The sequence below is a fragment of the Ambystoma mexicanum genome, chromosome 3q (genome assembly GCF_040938575.1).
Source record: "Ambystoma mexicanum isolate Mex_15411 chromosome 3q, UKY_AmexF1_1, whole genome shotgun sequence".
In the NCBI taxonomy this organism is placed as follows: Eukaryota; Metazoa; Chordata; class Amphibia; order Caudata; family Ambystomatidae; genus Ambystoma; species Ambystoma mexicanum.
In genome coordinates this window covers 411,313,670-411,336,116 of record NC_090926.1, presented here as the reverse complement: position 1 = coordinate 411,336,116, position 22,447 = coordinate 411,313,670, and positions in this window count along the sequence as shown.

Genomic DNA, 22,447 nt, shown 5'->3' with positions numbered 1-22,447 from the left:
AGCAGCGTGGCCTAGGCCTATATACATTTATTCATTGAAATAGGAGGCACGATATAATTTCCCGTTTGACAACACAGGGACTGGTCGCTGCCGGTGGACGCAGCCCCTACGGATGTGCGGGGAGGAATCCTCCATCCTTGTGGGGGAGTGTGGGTTCATGTAAGCGTCATCTATACTGTAGGGTAACCTTCCACCAACCAGAACAAGAAGTAACAACCCTCTAGGGAAAAAGGCTAGGTGCACCCTTTTGCAAGAAGAAGAACAAGAGCTTTATTTGTATACAAAAAGGAAATGGCTACAGGTTATCATAAAATTACTGCCACAGAGCTCTTGCTCTTCTCCAAAGCAAAAAGCATGCCATAATTGCAAAAATCATCATTGATTGTACATAATATACAGTGTTCATCCCCACCCTCACTGGCTGCCGTTTATATGCATACTACTGATAACATATAGATCCCCAATTCATTGGCCATGTTGTCTCTGTTTCCAACTTCTTCACATGTGGGTGACAATCTCTCCATCTTGGGTCACTGTAAAATGATTGGCTAGGTTTCTGAAAACACAACCCGGCCCTGAGTTCTAATCACATGATGTGCACCTGGCCATCAACATAAGCTCAGTGGATAACTTCGAGGTCAGTCTGGTCCTTGCAAATTAAGCAACTCTTGTTCACATCCCAGACACACAGGTGCACCCATCATGCCTCCCTGCCACAATCTTAAGAGATGGTATCAGCCTTTGCTCTCTTTGATACAAATCACGGGACGTGTCCTCTGTTGCCTCTTATCAGCTACTGCTCCCGAGGGGCAGACCTGGGTTTACTGCAGATCCCACTAATCAGTCTAATTTGTGAAGAATTTAGGCATTTTACTCATGGGCATCTTGGAGATCAAATGGGATGACCATTATCCTGGGGGGCGCTTGTGTCCTAAATCTCAACTCATGTTTTGGTAGCTCAGGACCTCTGCCCTGACTTCCATGGGTTTGTCCTTCACGACCAGCCGCAACCCTACTCGTGCTTGACCGCTCACCTTCCTGCCTAATTTCTCAATGTTCTAGCTGGACACATTTCTGTGTGTGTGTACAATGTCCCTGCCTTGCCTGGGGGTGGAGATGAAATATTCGAGCAAGAGGCCTTGTTGCTCTATGTTTCCAACACGGCCTGTGAGGATTCAGGCCTCCCTTGGAATACAGTGTTGATTCATGTTATATGTGTTGTGCGCATGCAGTGTATCTTACCTAGCACTCTATAAAGTTTGTTTTTAGTTTTCCGTAAATCTATGTAAGTCTCTACCATAAGCGTGCCCTGTGTCATTCACTTCTACCCACAAGATTCACCAATCCCCCCTGTACCCGCTCATGTATATTTTCTGCATATCAATATATTTCCCGCAATCTGAATCGTTTCGGAGGGGCTGGGATCTGAGCGTGCATCCAAACACACCTTTGGTCTGAGATGTTGCTTAGAACCCTCTAGTGGTGCTTGATTGTTACTGTGTAATGGAGGAGTGTTTTGTCCCCATGCCCACATGGGAGTAGGCTACCCTGTACCTGCCCACCCTGACACTTCTGCTATAGTGATAGTTTAGCACTGTCTCTTTCTCCCACAATTGCTCTTCACACAATGTAAAGCGTTATCACTACTGCTGGCAGTAAAAAATGTCACCATCCATATTTTAATTTCAGATGCAATGGCAGCACAAACCTCTGCAATATTAGTAAGAATTTTGAGGGCCCCTATGTTCAGAATCAAAAAGTCCAAATAGTGTGTTCTATGTAATGGAACCTACACACAAGGGTTTAAAATCACGTGGTTTGCGCTCTGTGGGCATCAGCCCATTGCGCGGGTTATCTGGTCTTGTTCATTCCCAGTGGAGGGACATTCGCATTTTCGGCAAATGTTGATACATTTGGGGTTTCGTCCTAAATTAGTAAAGGTAAATCAGATGTAGACTCCTTGCTTTGTGTGCCTCCAGAGAACCTGAACTTCAGTCAAACCTCAAGTACATATCACTGACGAAACCCTACAAGACAAAAGCACATGTTTGTGGTTGCTGTTGCTACTCTTGTTCCGAGGAGAGAGTTGATTTTCTTGCATTTTTGTGCTAAATTATCATTGTCGAAGGTACAAAAATGACACGCAAGTGGACACTTCTCCTTTCATATGGCTATTATGTGAATACAGACCCAAATAAATGGACACAGTCTCATAGAACACGTTATTTGGCTTTGTTCATTCTCAGCAGCAGTATTCTCACACGTTTGGTACTCCCCCACCATTAACTGTCTAATGACCATACACAACTCATACCTCAATTTACACAGCTCAGAGTTTGTTTTTCGTCTGGTGGTAATGGTTCTGTGGCAATAATGTTAGTTCCTCTTGCGGTGTGGATTATTGTGCCAGCGGCCACATTACCACCATCAGTAAGCTGACAGTCACTTTTCCTGCAGGCTCGATGTGCCCCTAGTGAAATGGGGCACACCGACTAATTATCATAAGTGTATCTATGTATAAAACATCCATCTTTCTCTATTTCAGCCGTTAAAATGTCTTAATGAAAACCACTACACATTCAGAAAAGGATCAGAAAAAGCACATTCAAAATAAAATTAATTTCCCTAACGATCGAACACAGATTAAACATAATGATCTATCAGTCAAACGTCTGTCTTGGTACCACCCTTTCAGGAAGGAGCCAGAGTCTAATTTCACATCAATGCATCCATGCACTACTGCAGCTCCTCTGTTGCAGTGAAGTGTTCCCCGCCTCCTTCTCCATTTGCACGTTAGAAAAGAAGGCTTTGTCAAAGAGATCAGCTTTCCTCTGTTTCCATGAGCTGGATGGGGTGTTGGTGAGTTCAGCCAACCCATGTGATACCTCTGGCTGCTATCCTATGTCTATTACCCTAGTGGATTGCTCACCACTGAATATAGCACTTATGAGAGTTCACCAGAAAAGGGCATGACCTGGATCATCTATTCCAACGTAATAGACACTTATCAAACTCATGCTGAGGCATAGGTCGGCTGAGTGCTAAGCAGCTCTGAGACCATGGCGGCCATTTGGTTTGTTTATTTTTTTACATTGATTTCAATGGCCTCCATGGAAAGGGAGAAGGGACTACACTCCCAATCCCCAGCGGGCATTTATTATTTTTTGCTTTTTGGTCCCAGCACCATAAGCCTTGGAGGGGGCCATTACTGATCGGGTAATGGCCCCCCTCCTCGGGTGATACTGCCTAAATAAATACGTCCCTCATGCCACCATGCGCATTGTTCTGCTAATGGCTGTACTAATTGGGCAGATGGCAGTTTTGAATATTGCAGCATTGATAAGGTGATGATGATCTTAAAAGGATGCTTGGTCTCTGGAGGATGTGCCTTGCAACCGATGCAGTTTGGTGGGAAGGTTTGTGTGGCTGAAGCTATACCCGTGAGTTGCTTGATGTCACGTGCAGTCTTTGAAACCTTCTCCGCGTTTTGATTGTAGGCTTGAACAACAGATGCACTGCTTTCTTGATTTCCAGTGTGTGGGGAGAACAGGTGAAAAAGAGTATGCAAGAAGCTCTCGAAGGGCTTTAAAAGCATGGTGTGAAGATTTGGAATGGCACTGATATCTGAAAATCCAGTAAACCCGGCAGTATAATGGACTCTTGGTGGTTACAGCATAACACGTTGTGCCTTTGTAAGCAGTGTGTATCAGGAGCTCTGGGCACAGAAAAGTGCAGCTGTCGTTCAGCCACCTGGCTAATTTTTGTATCAGTGTAGGTCTGTTTTTAAGGATCAGGCTGTTTTGTTGTAAAAGGCGCAAAGTCCACATCATAGGATTTTGGGTGCACCCAGCTTTAGGAAGGATTTGGCAATGTGATATGTTTTTTCTTGACAGCCTCAAAGCAGAATCAATGTGACTTCTGGAAGGTCTGGTTTAGTAGGAGATGCAAGTGTATTCTGATGTGGACACTGCAACTGCTTTTGCCATCTTTTGGAGAGGATTGGGCTGCATAGCAGTTGCCAGTGTCTATCTAGATGATGGGACATATTAATGTTTTGGAATTCTTTCCAGTGTTGGTGGCAGTGCAGTTGTCAGAGAGAATCATGCATAAGAGGTGTGAGGAATTCGACCACATGCATGCTGGGCGCGTGCTCGCCTTGGCTTTTTAGACATTTTAAATGAAATATAATGATGGTAGATCAATCTCCAGAAAATGTGTGAGGCTAATCCACACACATGTTCCTATGCTCACCACACCACATACATATATACCAGTGTTTTGTGGGGGGGACACAACCTATAGTTGCAGTCCCCCCTGTCATAGTAATTTAGGATATGACAAGAGGAGTAGACAATGCATCTCCAGAAAGGGGAGGACCAAACCTTCCCCCTGCCATGGCCTGAGTGAATAACTAACACAGGCTCCATGGATCTGCCCTGTTCTTTTGTTGGACCCTGCTGCTGGTGGCACCAAATTAACATACTAATAGAGTGTACTTCAAAGAGGCCCATATGTGTCCTGGCTGCAGAGGTTAATAAAGGCGACAGGAAATCCCAACATCTTTCATGTGCAACTGTGTCAGCCTGAAGCTAGCTCCCACCCTGTATCAATTGACAGTGAGCTGTCATGCCTGGGTCTGCGGCTTTTGCAGTAGTTCACACTGCAGGGGGACCTCATTTATAAGGTAAGAGAATGTGGTTTACAGAAGCCAGAGAGTCTGGTCTCGCCGCAGCTTCGAGAGACCTGGTTATGACCTTATGCATACAGGAGAATGTTGGTAGGGACCCCAGGATTGGTTTATAAAGGTAGGCTTAGACTCCAGCAACCACTGTGGTCCATTTGGCTTAAAAGAGCGATGAGCCCCTCCTTTGGCAGATCATCTGAAGGCTTTGCAAGCAGTAGCAAGAACTCATCATTGGACTTTGGCTGAAGGTACAGTTTGCCTTACATCTTCCTCCAATGAAGGAAGTCCAGGACCTCCAAGAGGGAAGCAAAATGTCTCGCCTAAACATCTCCCAGTAAACAGAGAGTGATACCAAATCCAGATGACCCTCCAGCAGCTCCAGAATCAGTACCCAACCAGTACACAGATTGCCCTGTTAGCCTCTGCAGTAAGCTCTCTAGTTAGGAAGTGCCAGAAAGTCTCTGAACCCCAAACCAAGGACAAGGCAGCTGCTTCAACACACTCCTCAGCTTTGTGCCATCCACCTTAAAGGACGACACAAACCCAGTGAAGAAGCTGGGAAAAGTGCATGAACAAGCATCTACCGACTTCCGTCTTGAAGGACATTTTTGAGCTAGTCTAGTCCCTGAAGCTACAATCGACCGCAATGCTGACTGTTGTTATGCCGCAGTCACTTAAAGTCATCTGCAACGCATTGACCAGTGCTTCAGAACCACTGACCAGCACTGAGACAGTGATTCCTGAACCCGAGCCACCGTGTAGGCCAGCCTGCAACCATCCAACCAGCTTTGCCCACCAAACTGTTTCCCGCCTGATACCCACAGCTCTCTCACATCTTGAACTCTGTCAGAGAAGCTGCAAATCACCCTGAAACTGACTCGACCCTGTTGGGCACCAAGAACACCTACAAGCAAAAGGTATATTTTGGTTCTGTTCCCCTGGTCCTTCTCTGACGGCACCCACAGACATTTTAAGACCCATTGCTCCCTTTGTGCTGAATACAAGTAACCTTAAACTGTTGTGGTTATCAACCCTCCTGTGTCAGTATCCAGAGTGCATCCCTTGTCCTTCTTTAAAACTGTCTATCCTCTGCATTCCTTTACAGTGTGGTTTTATTTTGTAGTGTTGCTAGAATTGTCTGTTGTAATAATGATAATGTACATATTTGAATAAAACCTTGACTGGACAGTCCCATTTATCATTGGACAATAATTGCATTTTTGCTGTTTTGCAACTAACCAACCATCCAAAACCTTTCAGAGATAAGCCTGCAATTCCATCCATGTTACCAAAATTGGAACACCAGATTTATAATTTGCTTGTGTTTCAAATCTGTTCGGATCCCTTCTGGTGTACTAGAGGTGTGGGGCTGATTGATGCTCTAGAAACCTATATTCAATGCTGGACACTGGTGTCCCAAAAGTTGATTAGTCACAAGAGGAGAGTGGCCAACAAATCAATGACAGCATGAGTCAAAAACAGGTGAGGATTGCACTGCATCATTTAAGGGTGTGCATTTTATTGTGATTGAGATGGAACATGCAGTTGAAAGAAAAGCACGATGCAGGAGGTGATGTCACTATTACAGACACATCGTCTAGACTTCAGCTATTACAATTCCGTAGGTTGGTACCCAATGTTGAAACAGTTGTTGCTCTCAAGGCTGAAAAACTGTATATGTCAGAGGGTGTTCTCTTCAGGGGCGCCAAGTACTTGGGTACTCCAGGGCATGGGTAAACCCTGGAAAAGGCCATGTGTGATGAAAATCCCTATAATTTCAACGGGTGGTTCTAAAATTGTATCCACCTGACCCCCGCACCCTGGAAATTCAAAAGTCTACTCCACTGGTTCTCTTCACAGTTGGATGAAGGATCCTTAGCTCGATGCATGACGGAGTCCAACAGACAGGACCCAAAGAAATTCTTGCAGAGTAATGCAAGATAGAGGAAATTCAAAAGAGCATTAAATCAGGAGTGAAGGCATGGTGTGAGTAACACTTCATTTAACTGTTTGGGAGAGGAAGTTGTACAATTCTGAACAAAGAAGTCAAAATAATCTGCTCAACATTTTGAGAGTAATTTAACCACTAAATAGATCAGCGGGTTCAGCATTCTCTGCTGTGATCTGCCTGTGATCTGGAGGCAGCAGGCTCAAATTGCAGGAAAGCCAACTCCTCCTTTCATTGTTCCGTGGTTAATAAATGAATACCGACTTTGGTTGGGTGATGATTGTATGTAAATATGTTCTATGTACAGCCCTTTGCAAAAACACTATATAAATAGTCACTATATAAATTACTATTTAAATTACTTCAATAAAAAGAAAATGACTACTGTTAGGTAAGAATCAAGTAGGATCCTCCTCCCTTCTATTTTTCAAGTGTCTGACAAGAAAAAAGGTAGACAACATAGCAAATAGATTTGTATAAGTACCGATCTGGCCATAGTGGGAAAGTTAAAAGACCACCAGGAAGTTAGAGAATACTTCTGAGGCTCCACAATTGCAAGTCATACATTAAATGCGCTATCATCACTGCAAGTCTTTGGATTCATGACCTCTGATTTTGGGAAATGTTGGGCCTTTTTCTGGATTAAAAAAAACACCCAAAATAGAGTATCGGAAGCAATGGCTGTGACTACATTTTTGATGTAATTGATTGGCAGGAAACTGACAGAGAGGACCAAATACTCAAACCCAACATGCCTTGATGTTGATTCTTTCTGGATCAGAGTGTGTGTTAGATTGATGCAATGTTGGGCAAAGTTGGCAATGATAAGCTGATTGTGGCCTGTTCAGTAAGGTAGGACAGCACATTTGGAGGCTGTTTCATTCAGGATGGGAGGAAAAGCAGGTCGAAGCAGCCTATTATTGCTTAAAGATTTTAGGATGTCTGAGATTGCAGGAAGGGAAGGGGTACAATATGAGAGCTCAAGTGGACAGAATTCCTATGAGATGGTCCAAGACAGACCAAACAAGTGAATTTATGGCCCTTGGAACGTGCATCTGTCAGTGGATGAGATTACACCAGAATCCAAATAACCGGACAAACTCAAGAAAAAACATCAATTATATACTTCTTTATGCATCAGAATGATGTCATGCTATATGGCAATAGTGAAAAACCTATCAAGGGTTGGGACTAGTTAAGGGACACATCTAGATAAATAATCATATAGGTTTAGTTAAGGGACACATCTAGATGTACAGTCATATAGGTTGTTTTTAATCGGCTGTCCAATATCAGGGGGATATCTTATGCCTACCTGTTCATACGTGTCATTTAAGAAAAATCAGTTACACAGTGTTTCATTGGTTTCTCAAGCTATAAGGTCCTTTGTTCACCAGACCAATTCAATTGGTTTGGCGCGCTTGTACCATGTTGAGAACATTCGGTTTTAATAAGCAGTATGTAAACCAAGACCCAGGTGCAAGCAGATAGGACATGAGGCTGCCCTAAAACCCAATTAGCCCAACATCTCTCATCAATCAAGCCTTCTGCCATGAAATTCTCTTTGTACTTGGCCTTGCAGAGTATTCTTGTCCTGGTAATGGAATAGGAGTGAGGGCACTCGCTATTGTGTCTGGAACTCCAAGTTCAAGCCCTAGTTCCATCCTCGACACCTTAACATAAGCAGATTCATCCTCTATACACATGTTCCTCTTCAGCGCAGATGGCTGACCTCGACTTTTCAGTTCTTGACTTCAGGCCAGAGAGCCTCCCAACGCAGCTCAAATAACCTGCTATTCTACTGCAAAACAACCTTTCATCCATTCTTTCTTCATGATTATTTGGCTTATTATTTCATACCAAGTCCAGTTTAGGTATGACGGTGGCTCTGCTTGCATTCTATTCACTACTTATAGGTAGCCTATATGATGACTTGATCTATCTTGGGGTTCAGCATATGTACATTCTTTATACTTCTTAATTCTACAGCACTTTTTACTGTGTAATGTTCTTCTTTTACACTTTAAGGTTTACTTTATTCTTTACTTTGACATTTCCCCTCTAGGATCCATACATAAACTTCATTCAGTATTTTTCCGGACTTTGTGCACACCTTCTCATGATGTCATCAGTCAATTTTCTTAGCTCTTTCTCATATTCCTTCACGGAATTCCTCCCTGCAGGTTGTCATGAACTCAAGGGTACATTCGATATTGTTGTCTTAAAAGATACCTTCTTCCAAATACTCGCTGCAGTATTGGTACAATAACTGGTGTTAGACAGGGCACAATCTCATGGCTCCAATACAGGGGAAGTAGGGGGATAGGATCTCCTGCGGATGTGTATGTCTGCTCCTCTACATTCCCCCCTCTGTCGAGTCCACAACCACCTCCTCAAGTTTTCCTGCTTCTTTGAATCTTCTCTTGAACAAGGGTTTCTTTGGTATCCATATCTTCATCACCCCCCTCAGGGTGCCTGCATTCTCCACTTGGCATACAGAAGGTACAGGAGCATCATTCCTTCAGGTGCCACAATACTTGCTTTTATGCAGTCCCTGATGGTACTTTCAGTCTGCGCATTGTCTTCTGTTTCATCCTTCACATAAATCATGATCTTCATTCCCACTGCTTTCTTTGCTGTTTTCTGACATTGTCCAATTATTATCCTTATAACACAGGATCTGAACATTATCAACACTAATATTGCTCCAAGGAACTTGAATATATTCACCATCCAGTCGAGAATCCATGCAAACAGAAAGGGGAACCAATTGTCATATCAAAAGGCCTCTGTCTCCTCCTCTTTTTTTGTGTACCGTTCTGTCAGCATAGTTATAACATCCATGAGAGTCCCGTTCTCACCGTCATGAGATGGTATGAAGGTACTGTAAGAAGGCCCGACCTTGGAGCAAATACCTCCTTCAATTGCTATAATCATGTCAAGGACACACCAGTTCTGGAAGGTCATTAACCTTATGGCCCTCAATTGTCCTTTATGTCATTAAATCCTTTTATATTGCCGTTGATTGTCTGTAACAGCTCACACCTGGTGATCTGAAGCCATTTGGCATTCACTACTGTTTGGACCAGGCATACATATAGATGTCATTATCATAGCAGTCTTGCTGAACAACTTGTGTTAATCAGGAATGTCTTCATAAGCCTTTATTGATTTAGATGAGAAATAATTCTCGTCTTCATCCACCGGAGTGCAAGTGTCCTTCTTTTTCTCAAGTGATCATCCACTTTCGGAAATCCCTCGATGTTCAGGTCACTGTGGGGAATAATCAAGGCTGGAACATGGATGAGTACAATGGCACACCCCCCCCCCCCAGTTCCTGGGCAACTTCATATATGCTCTGGATCCACAAGCCCAATATCGATCCATTAGGACAGCAGTCCCTCTCTTCATTCCTGGGATATCAATTATGTTCTTGCACCCTTTATTCTCTCCAACTTGGACTTAACCTTTGCTTCAAAAGCACATTGTTACATTAATTAATGGGACTACAACCATTGGTCCTGATTCATCATCTACCCATGTCAGCAGTTTAGACTTCTTGGCCCATGACTTTAAGCACTCATCATTTACTTTCTGCACCTTGTGCACTGGTTCCTTCCTTAGTAGATGAGCAGCACAAGCCATCATCCCATCTTCCCATGCTTTGGTCGTAATCACTTGTCCATAGATTAACATCTTTGAGCGCTCCCAGCATCAAGGCGTTCCAGTCTTTTCAGTTTTGTCAGACCAGTTCATCCTCTTAATTTCTTCAATTATTGCTTTGTCTTGTCCCACAGAAGGAAACACTAAGATCTTGTCTGTCCATCCAGGCTCTTTTTCCATTTGCGTTGTCTTGATATAATCATCCTGGTATGGCCATGGCTGTCTGGATCGCCATCGCAGGGTTTCCCAGCTCCCTTGGAACTGTCCTTTGGTAGTACATGCTGCTAGATGGCTGAGGCACTTCGCATCATGTGCTGACATCTCTTTCTAAGTGAATGTTCCTACTGTACTCATGGCGTAGGGGATGAGAGAGCAGACATAACAGCTCTCATCAGATGCTCTATTCCCTACTTTTTTTGGTACCACATATTATTCCCCAAGTGAGACGTATTATCAAGATAGGTATTTATCCACTGGTTATCTTCTTCTGCATCCCTCTTATGTCATTTAAAATGCCCAAATAGGTCAAAGAAACTATCATAATTTGTGCTTATACTCGGAAAGCTCACGTGTCTTCGAAATGTAAGGTACAAAAAGAACTAGAGAAAACATATGCATACGTATATCATGCAAAAGAGTCCAGAATTTGTTTTTGTGTGACACGCCATTTCTCGTTGAACTGTAACTTCCTGCAACTGCATTTTCTTAATCCTGAATCATATTTAATATGAACACTGAAATCACATTCGTAGTTGCACAATCTGTTTGATAATTGCAATCAAAAGATTTCTTAGAACTGGGCCATTCTTTGGATTGTGAAGAAAAGTGAGAGTATTAATATCTCATAAGGGTAGAGTATGACTGGAGTATTAACACAAAAACTGGAACGAAAAGCCTAGCACTATCACTGTCACTATCAGCTGGTGTCCTATGGTATGTTTAAAATAGATATCTTCCCAAAAATTAATCTGGGTATTGATCTCTTTTCCAATTTCTAAGAAGGAATTGGTGCTTGGGCATCGTACGAATGTGTTTTTGACTTTTTCAAAGAATCTCTTAAAAGTATGTTTCAGCTCTGGAATTCACTGCAAGTCCATGCACTTCCTGCTAGTATTTTAAGGAGTGTCCAATGCATTCCAGTCCAAAAGAAATGTTTTATTCACACACTATTTTATTGTCCTTCTTTTTAGTCATTGATCGTGTATGCACACACAGCAATTTTTCCTCTTGTCTTGCTTCCCAATCAGCGGGTACTAGAGGGAGGGGATTGCCTTTGTAGATCTATACTTCACTCTAATGTAACCAATCTCTTCTTCCAGCGACCCTAACTGCTGTAGGGGAAACCTCCTCTACTTGAAATGGTCCATTACATCTTGGCTCATGCCATCTACAGGTGAAATGTTTAATAAGCACTTGATCTCCAACATACAACTCTGGTTTGTGGTAATAATTTACTTGGATCGGATACTGGGCCGTCCTCTTCCATGTTCCTCAACCCCTCCATCCGATGCTTGACTTGATCTTAAATGAAAGAAACACTGGTAGTCATGCATGTCAAATAAACACGCATCTCATCGCCTAGAGTCTGCGCTACAATCTGGACATCTTTCCTGACTCTAGGCCGGGGCATAAGGAGTGTCTCATGCAGCACCCTGTTACTAGTTCATGGGGCATAAGATGATGGTATGAACCTGGCTGATTTCGAAGGGCATAAGGGTAGGCCATATAGCCGTCCATTTTTCAAAGTTAATCTGATCTTTGCTATCCTTTCCTTTAGGAAGCAGTTGAGCCTCTCACATATCCTGTTTACATGTGGGTGACAAGCAGAAGAAACAATATCCTTTATTTTCAATAAAAAAGCCATATTTGTTTAAATAGCTCATTGACAAAGTGTGGCCATTATCGGACCTTGATACTTCACACACATCTCATCTTGGAAATACTTTGCACACTAGGAACTTCGCTGCAAAGGTAGCATCAGGATGTGTACAAGCACTCGCTTCAATCCACTGAGGAAAGGGACACAAGACCACTAATAGATACCTATATCCATTACATTTCTGCAGCATATCGACATAATCAATATGTAAATGCTGAAATGGGCAATTTGGATGGAGTTTTACTCCTCTGGTTGTTCTTAGTGTATGCCCAGCTGTGAACTTCTGACACACAATGCAATTCACAATGAACTGTGCAACGTGTTCCAATAAATTGGGAACAAACCAATCCTCTGCAATGGTGACAGCAAGACTTTCTCGGGTTATATGTGCGGGGTAATGCAGCTGCTCAAGTTTGACTCTTAGCAATGCTGCTGGCATCACTGTCTTTCCAGTGCCTTCCTGTCTCCATATTGCTTCCATGGGGAATAATGAACACCAACTACATCTCCATAGTTCCTGCTCTTTTTGTGGGGCTTTACCCTGTATCTCCATTAGCTGTGTAATTGACAGCATTTTAAACCCCTCTCGTATCATCATGCTTCTATTTAATACTTCTTTAACATTTTCCGTTTTGAAACTCAACATTTCTGAAGAATAGGCAACCCTTTTAGTTTCTAAGTCTGCAGCTTTTTTTCTGCGAGAAATAAAGTCTGTTAGTTTAGTATGTGCTGAAGATTGTACGACCGGTATGGGTACTGGGCATTGTAGTGTCTTAATGAGCCTGTCCAGAAAGATGCATGTTGCACTGGAGTGCTGTCTGTGCGGAGATATCCCCTCCTATCCGAACATGACATCCCTGTGTGTACGGTTGCCATCACATAGGCGCAGTCATGGTACACCATCACTTCCTGATCTTTATGCTTCTCGAGCGGAAGAATAAGCGCTACCAATTCTGCAGCCTGTGCTGAACAATGGGACGGTAGTCTTGCACTTGCCACTATCTCAAATTCACCAATTAATCTGTATATTACAACTGCAGATCCTGAATGCGTCGCCCCACTACTTTGAACATTTTTTGACAAACCATCAAAAAAAAGAATCTCCCCTCCCTCTAAAGCATTTTCTTTCACATGGGGTATATCATCATACAATTCAACATCGTGCAATCATGTTCATGATCATCTTCTTCGAAGAGTTCAGCTACAAACGTGGCTGGATTCACTATTTTAAACCTCACAATCGCTGCAATCGAAACCATTACTTCACATGCAGAAGCTCTTTGTGTCATCAATGTACCTGTGGGTTTCTCTAAAATGGCAAATAAGGCATGCTCCACATATGGTGTCATTGCACAGCCCATGGTAATACTTTTGGACTCCTCAATCGCAAATGCGGCAGCAGCCAAATATTGTTCAGATAGAAAATGTCCTCTCAGTACTGGATCGAAAATCCCACTGTAATACACCACAGGTTTATACCCTACTGTTGGTCTTTGTGTGAGTACTTCTGTCATTACTGACCATTAGTGTACAAAAACAAATACAATTCTTCACTATAATTGGGGATTCCCAAAACTGGAGCAGTACAAATTGTTCTTTTTAATTCCTCAAATTCTTCCTCCATTTCTTCTGTCCATTCTATCTTTTCCTTACCAACTTGTGCTTTCTTAAGTGCTTGCAAAAGTGTTTTTTGTGCACATGCTATAGTCTTAAACCCAAGACCTGCAATAATTGCATAAGCCCAGAAATTGCTTCATTTTCCACACTGTATTTGGCCTTGGTGTTTTCATGATAGCCTGAACTCTCTCAGGTGTCACTTTGTTTACTTCATTTGAAATTAACTGGCCTATGTACAACACCTCTTTCTGGAAATACTATAATTTCTCTGTGTCTGCTTTGTATCCCTTGTCTGCTAATACAGTCATTAACTAAACAGAGTCCTGCCTATATCTATCCTCTGTTTCACTACAGATTGATATGTCATCTGCGTACTGAATTGCTGCACTCTTGTGTTCAATGTTACCTAAATCCATCGATAGGATCCTCTTAAAAATCGACGGGGACTCACAGTACACTTGAGGTTAATGAGTATGTTTTAGTTTCTTTTGTATGAACATAAAGAAAGTAAGGTCTTGTGAGTCTTTGTGCAACGGGATCAAGAAAAATACTTTTTTAGAATCAATCACCCGTGAAATACCTAGCTTCAACTGGGATGCTACACAATATTTTTGCAGGATTCAGAACTAATGGATACTCTGCTTCTACAATCTGATTAAAAGGGTGCAAGTACTGGATACATTTCCACAACCCCCCTTTTGATTTTTTGATCGGATACACTGCAGTATTGCATGAGGATTCCGATGGCACTATGATTCCCTGATTCATCAATGCTAAAATAGTCATAAATATGACTTCATAAGCTTCTCGAGGCATGGGGTACTGTTTTGTTCAGAGTAAAATTGCTCCAGGCTTGATTTTTTTTAACCTCCCCTATTCCCTTCAATAGGACAATGTCATATGGGCCTGTAGTCCATAAGGCACTTGGTACCTTTTCCAAGTCCTCCTGAAAAAATTCTGGTCTTTGCCACATTATCGCCATTTGCTGTGGGACTTCCCATTTCCCTATCCTTAACCAGTATGTACTGCTCATGAAGAACACCACTTCATCATCTGTTTGGTCCTCCCCGAACACATCATCAGTTATGTCAATTTATACCCTTCCTCAAGAGCTATCACTTTTCTTCAGGGTCTATCCTCATCATCTTTACATTCATCTCTAAACATATCTGCATCTGTTATTTTAGTGAATCTGTATCCCTCCTCAAGAGCTATTACTGTTCTCCATGTTCTGCCTTGTCATCTACTCCTTCAAGCATTGCTATTTCCCCTCATAATATAGTTGCTTCCAATTCTTTAGGAATTGTCTGCTCTTCTTCCTCATTCATCGGCACTTGTGGTCTAAATAAAAATTCATCAGGTATCCTCACGTTTCCCTACTAATCCAGGTAGCCATGGTAATAAAATTCTCACTCCATACATGAAGACTTCCGGATCTACTGGAACTCCTCGTAAAGCCACTTGTCCTGTACATGTCAGTATAAACTCTCAAACATTCAAACAGTGTATTCCTGGAGTGGACCACACAATTCCTTGATCAGTAAATGAAATTGTCATGTTAAGTTTTGTCATCAAGTCTCTAGCCAGAATGTTAACTGGCGTTTGTCCCAAATATAAGGGGACAGACATGTCACATTCCCCTATAGAAACAGGTAATTTATCAGTGAAAGGGACTAAATTTGTAGCTCCAGAGAACCCTTGAGCATTCATGGCAATACCTGACATTGGGTATTTCCCTCCCTTACACAAGAGCGAGTCACACCCAGTGTCTACAAGAAAAGAAATGGTTTGCCTCCTATCGTCACATCGACCCTTGGTTCCACTTGGGGGTCTGGTGTAACTGAAAGTACTGAACACAACAAGTCACCCGGTGAGCTGTCATATTGAGGGTACAAATTCATCCTGGTTCCCAAAAAAGGGCTCCCTCCTAGCACAGTGACACCCCGTATCGTAGGTGTTAGTATTTTCCTGTTTTCGCATTCTGTTGTGTCTGCATAGGTGCTTGTTGCGATTGCCCTTGTTGTGGGTGCATTTGCAAGGACCCCTGTGGCTGTGCCTGCTGTGCATACAGTGCCTGTGTCTGATAGGATGTGTAATCCTGGGCATTCTGTTGCATACTACCTCAGCTTCTACATATACGCACAATATGCCCATCTATCCCACAATTCCAACATGCTGCGGGTGGCCCTTTGGCAAATCCTCCCTGTCCCTGAGTGTTCTGACTTCCACCCTGGGCATTTTGAAATCCACCTTGGGTGTTCTAAAATCCACCTCCTCTTCCTCTAAATCCTCCAACTCTTCCTCGTGGCCAAAACCGACATCCACTTTGATCCACTGGGTGTACATTATTCACCTGCAATGTACCCGTTATTTCTTGCGTTCCTACTCCTTCCCCACTTGTTAATATTGCCCCTTCTATAACAAACTTTGACAATTTCTTCTGAACTAACTTGGCTTCCTCAATTTTTCTGTTCTCATCTTTCTTTCTATTCTTCTCTTGTAACAACTGGCAATGATGCGCAATAGTCAACTGTATCTCAGCCCACGGCTTCACACCCATTCTTACTTGCTTTTTTATTTGTCTCTATACCTTTTCTGGCAATCACTGACACAAAATATGATAGAATAATGCCACTGTTTTTCCCCCAAGGCTCACGCGTCTCAAGCTGCCATCTCTCTGAATATAATCATATTCTTTCTTTTTACGTGTCATAATTGCACCCATATCTGACATATCAGGATACTGTACCCTGAGAGCCCTCCAAACATTCATCATACAATTATTAAATGGCACTCCATCGTGTGCTGTGTTTTGTGCTGTCACACTTGCATATCCCGCTCGTCTCCAAATGTTGTCAACTCTCTCCAAGAATAGCTGCTAATAGACCTTTTATATCCCCTATGGCCAACATATTTCCCTCTGTCATTTTCTCTAATGCATAGATCCATTTTCCAGCCCCCAAAAAACGAGCTAACTTGCCATTTAAGTTATCCTTATCCATCTGGGGCCACTGACTATATTGTGGTCTTGCCCCCCCCCTTCTCTAGCAAGGGTAACTGTGAGAACCCCATCCCATAACTGGACCCTATTATTTGTTTACCTAATGCAGGGGTAATCGTCCCTATTCTTGTTCGTGCTGGTAACAACCTTAACCTACTCACATGAGGTGGAGAATCTCCTCTCACACTATATGATCGTCTTTGGTGAAGTTTGAAATATGGTGTAGGATCAGGTGTTCTTTCCTTGGGGTGTTCCAGATCTGACATCTTGCCTCCTTATCCAGATGTTGACTTCCCAAGGGGACGCATGTACCCCCCCTTCTATCTTACGGCCTAACTCCCTTTTTTCGTCTGATATTGCTCTACCCCAACTGGTGTGACTATCATCTTCCTCTTCCCTATCTAAATCTAGTCTACTCAAAGACAATGCTCTGTGTTCATCACATAGGCTCAAACAAAGCCATCATTAGGAAAATCCAAACCCTCCAAAATAATGCCCTTAGAGCGGCTATAGATATTTCTAGAAGAGAGGGCATCTCTGAAAGTAGGTGACAGAACCTCAGAGAGATTCCACAGACAGACTTCCCTTAGACCAACCAGATTTGCAAACCAGAATTGCTTGTCTATTCCTAGATGCAAATTATCCACAATTGGAGGTAACAGTTCCCCCGTCAAAGCAGCCAAACTTTGGAACTCCCTGCCTCCTACACTGAGAGCAGATCATTCCTACCAGAATTTCAGATCTAATACTATCATATGGCTCAAATTTTCCGACCAGTAACTTGGGCGATGTAACCTCCCCCTGAGATGTTCTCTGCCTGTGCAACTGAAATACCTGCTATCCCTCTGGGGTAACTGCAATTAGTGTATACTGTATAATTCTTTGGTTTATCCGTATATCCTGTTTTTGCTTTTGTAAGTAATGTATTTCACTTTATGTTTCACTGTAACTAAGCTTTGCATATTCTTGTAACTGTTGCGCCCTGATACCCTTGGGTCTGGTGCACATTACAAATAATAAAACAAACAAACAAACAACCAAACGGTACAGGTTTACCTCCTTATTGCATGTTATTGGTATTGGGGATCGTCTGCCACTCCCTTGAGTCCCATACTCTCTTTTCTGCCTAATTTGCTGATATATCTTATCATTCCTCTTTCTAATACTTTCTGCATCATATCTTTCCTCTTCTTGTGTTACGTTAGGTATTTCTTGAGCCATTTCTCTCATTGGGAAGACTTTGCTTACCGTTTTCCATCACCCCTATATTTCATCGCTTAGTCTTATTCGTTCTTTAAGAATGCGACTGGTGTCAAGACCTTGCTGCCTTCTATTCTATTTTATTCCTTATTCTACTTCCTTTCACTCTCTTGCATCCCTTTTTGCCCTCTCTTCTTCTTGCTTTTGGGCTTTCCTTTTTACTTCTTGTCTTTGTTCTTCTTCTCTTCTCTTTTCTTCTCCTCTTCTTCTCTGTAGTCTTTTTTCCTTCACTCATTGTGCCTCTTCTTCTTCTCTCTTTCTTTCTCTTATATCCCTTTCTTCTATTTATTTCTTCTGACTGTCATACTTGCTTTGTTCCTCTTCCCGCTTTTAATCTTTCTCTTGTTCTTCTCTATATATCTTTTCTTGTCGTTCCCTGCTGTTCCTTCCTTGCTCATTCTCCCTCAACCACTTCTGTTGTTCCCTATCCTTCTTTTCTTGCTCATCTTTGTCTTCTTTTTGCTTAACCTCCTCAATGCTTTTCCCATTTTACTTGAGTAATATCTGTCCTGCCATCAATTTGTTCTGTACAAGCATTACCTCATTAGCCCTATCCTTTCTCCTTTCCATCTCTTAATTTATTTGTCTCTTTCTGTTAATCTATACGACCACCCACCTTGTTCCTCTTCATCTCGTATGAACTTATATGTGTCTTCCTTCATTTTGCTCTCTTCTGCACTGTCATCTCTACTATAAGCAAGGGGTGCATATGTCAGGTTACTATACCCCGCCGCTGCTTTTAATTCTTTTAAAGGATAAAATCCTGTCTCCTCTGCATCTACATTCTTAGTTTGAGGCGGAGGAAGAGGAGCTGAGGGCTCAATGCCCTCCCTTTTATGCTAATTAAGCATCCACTCTTCCTGTGGCTGGTCCTCTTTCTCCTCTTGATACATTTTCCAGAGTTCTAAAACTGCCAGTCTTTTCTCTAATTGTTTTCCTGTGTATGCAGTGTGCAAATATGTGGTCATGTGTTATAATGCTGCTTTTGACAATGATACCCCTTGTGGCCATGGCATGAACATTTTATCAGCTGTGCCCTTTACCCATTCTGCTGTATACTGTTTGAGCTTGGGTGCAGGTTGTGGTAATATTTTACAAAGGTGCATAAGAGGAGTGTCCTCCATAATGACAAGTGGCAATTAACTGTTGATACTTACCAGGTTGTTACCTTGTTATATTTAATACATCTCTATTTATCTCAAAGCTTATTGCTCAACTCTTTTAATCTCAAAAACAATAAATATGAGCAAGCACCACCAATCGCTGCTCAATCCTCTTTTGTCTCAAGAACCTGTCTGTCTTCTGACTGGCGTCAATCCTTTACTACACTTAACCCACTTCACTTCCAATTTTCACAATTTATCACTCCTCCTCCAAACTGAATACTTTGCCTTCTGTCTGCCGAGCGCCTGTGGAAACCGAGCAGGGATTTCTTCAACGAGTGTAGGCCCACCGTCTCAATTTCTCTTGCAAGTTTATTTCCATTGCCCGCACTCCACAGGAAACTTCACAATCTTCCAACTAATGGCAGAGGATGCCTGATCATCCGAAACTCTGAAGCCAAACTAGTTTAGATTGAAACCAGCCGCACCGCTACCACATGAGTTTATGGCCCTTGGAACGTGCATCTGTTACTGGATGGGATTATACCAGAATAATTCTGACTCCAAATAACTGGACAAACTCAAGAAGTTGGCTAGCTGCTGTTTTACTAGCAATTATCTAAAACATGGAGTTTACAACAAACATAAACGAACGTTGATTCATTCTCAGCGATTTCCACAAAAAATACAATGACATCATGCAATGTGGCAATAGTGAACAATTTATCAATGGTTGGGATTGGTTATGGGACACATCTAGATATACAATAATATAGGAGCTAGGTTCGTTATTAGCAGTCCCATATCAGGTGGGCAACTTATGCCTACCTCTTCATACATGTCATTTAAGAAAAATCAGTTACACAAGTTAACGGACTAATACAATTGGTTTGGCATACTTATGCCATGTCTGGAACATTCGGTTCAATTAGTAGCACGTAAACCAAGACCCAGGTGCCAGTAGGTAGGACATGAGGCTGCCCTACCACCCAATTTGCCCAATATCTCTCATCACCCATGCCTTCTGCCATGAAATTCTATTTGTACTTGGCCTTAAAGAGTATTCTCGTTCTGCGAATGCACCAGGATTGAGGGCACTCGCTATTGTGTCTGGAACTCCAAGTTCAAACCCTATTTCCATCCTCAACTCACGTGACAAGAGACCATGATTCTGTTCATTCTGCAAGCTTCTAAATGTTTAAAGGAATTCAAACTTGGCATCCTTTGTGTTCTTTCTTGCACCTTAACGTGAGAGGATTCACCCTGCGCCCACATGTTCCTCTTCAGCATGGATAGCTGACCTCGACTTTTCAGGTCTTAACTTCAGGCCAGACAGCCTCCCAACACAGCTCCAATAACCTGCTATTCTACTTCGACACAGCCTTTCATTCTATTTTCATGATTCTTTGGCTTATTATTTCATGATACCAATGTTCAGTTTCTGTACTATGGCGGCTCCGCCTACATTCTGTTCACAACTTGTAGCTAGCCTATACGATGACTTGATTTATCTTGTGTTTCATCATATGTACATTCTTTACACTTCTGATTTCTGCAGCACTTTTTACTGTGTAATGTTCTTCTTTTACACTTTAAGGTTCACTTGATTCTTTACTTCATCATTTCCCCTCTAGGATCCTTACATCGTCTTCATTCAGTATTTCAGGACTTTGTGCACACTTTCTCATGACGTTATCAGTCCATTTGCTTAGCTCTTTCTCATAATCCTTCAGGGAGTCCCTCCTGCAGGCTGTCATCAACTCGAGAGTACATTTGATATGGTTGTCTTAATGAATATCTTCTTCCAAATACTCGCTGCAGCATTGGTACAATAGCTGCCATTAGACAGGGCACAATCTCATGTCTCCAATGCAGGGAAGGTAGGGGTAGGATATTTTGCGGATGGGTGCATCTGCTCCTCTACAGAAACAAATGATGTAAATCAAATTTGAAAAGGTCTGTCTCCTGCATTGAAGTGGAGACACATGGATGTGTTTGATTCTGCCACGGGGACATGGAATAAGTGTGATCAACAAGTGGACACTTCATGGTAGAGTTTGGTGTAAACCCATATAAACCAGGGGCCACACAATACATTCTTCAGAGTAGATAAAGCATACAGACACACATAAATTAGAAAACGCAAATGTGGAATTCGAAATCATGATCTATTAAAAGGTGCACATGGAAGTGTGATGCATGTAAGAACAATTAAATATGGAATATGAGCCATGTAAAAATATAGGTCAGCGTGCTTTACTGCCTTTTGTTATCTGTAAAAGCTAATGGACCTGTTTCGCTGTAGGGCATTTCGCGACAGGCTGCTTTGTTAAAAAAACAGCTTGTTATGAGTTGTTGCATTCATTTTTCGTGCCTGGACGGGGAAGACACTGGACGCTCGAGCACTGAGAGGTAAGCAGTAGGATGGGGTGGGGGAAGCTACCGTTTCTTGTGAAGAGTGGGCATGAGAGCAGGGAGATGGTGGCAGGTTTGGTGGACGGAGCTTGACCTTGCAGTAGATCCGAGGTTGCAGGTGTGTCCTCCAAACAACCAAAGTAAGAAAATATGTGGGTATCTGGAGGGGCTGCAAGGGTTTTCCCCATGCAATAAAAGTGTCAATGGGGAGCAGGGTCATTCAAGGAATTTGCCAATCGTGCCAAAACTAGATGTGTGAAAGTGGCCTGAGGACCATCTTCACGTAACCCTGTATATGTAACAAATGACCATAAAGATGTGAGCCAGTGTGATTTACAGTGATATTTGCCCATTTTGTTAATACACACAACCTCTGTGGGAAAACAGAAATGGAATAAATTGTACAACCTGATTGTACTGCCTGTTTGGGCATTTGCCATGAAATGTCTTCCATTTTAACTGTCCTTCCCTTGCAGGGGGATAACTGTTTTTCATGAGGTAAACTTGACAAAATAAGCTGTCACCCCATGGGTGATAAGTGAATGCTGCCCTGCAGATGGATTTATACACAGGTTGCCGGCAAATATGGAAGAGGATGGGGAGATTCACCCCCTGCTCTTCCTCCTATAAGGTACATGACACAGAAGAAGGCCAAGAGATACCATGAACGCCCATACTATTTTGGACCAATTCCTAGTGCTCAGCCAGCACTGCAGACCATGTGCGGTGCAAATCTTCCCCAGATTGGATGAAGAGCCTCAGGCTGCAACTAAAGAGACCTCAATTGACAGTATTGACTAAAGCGCTGAGAAGCCATGTTGCTGACGCCAATAGAGACAACATGACGTAGCAGCGTTAGACAGGAAGCACACATGTT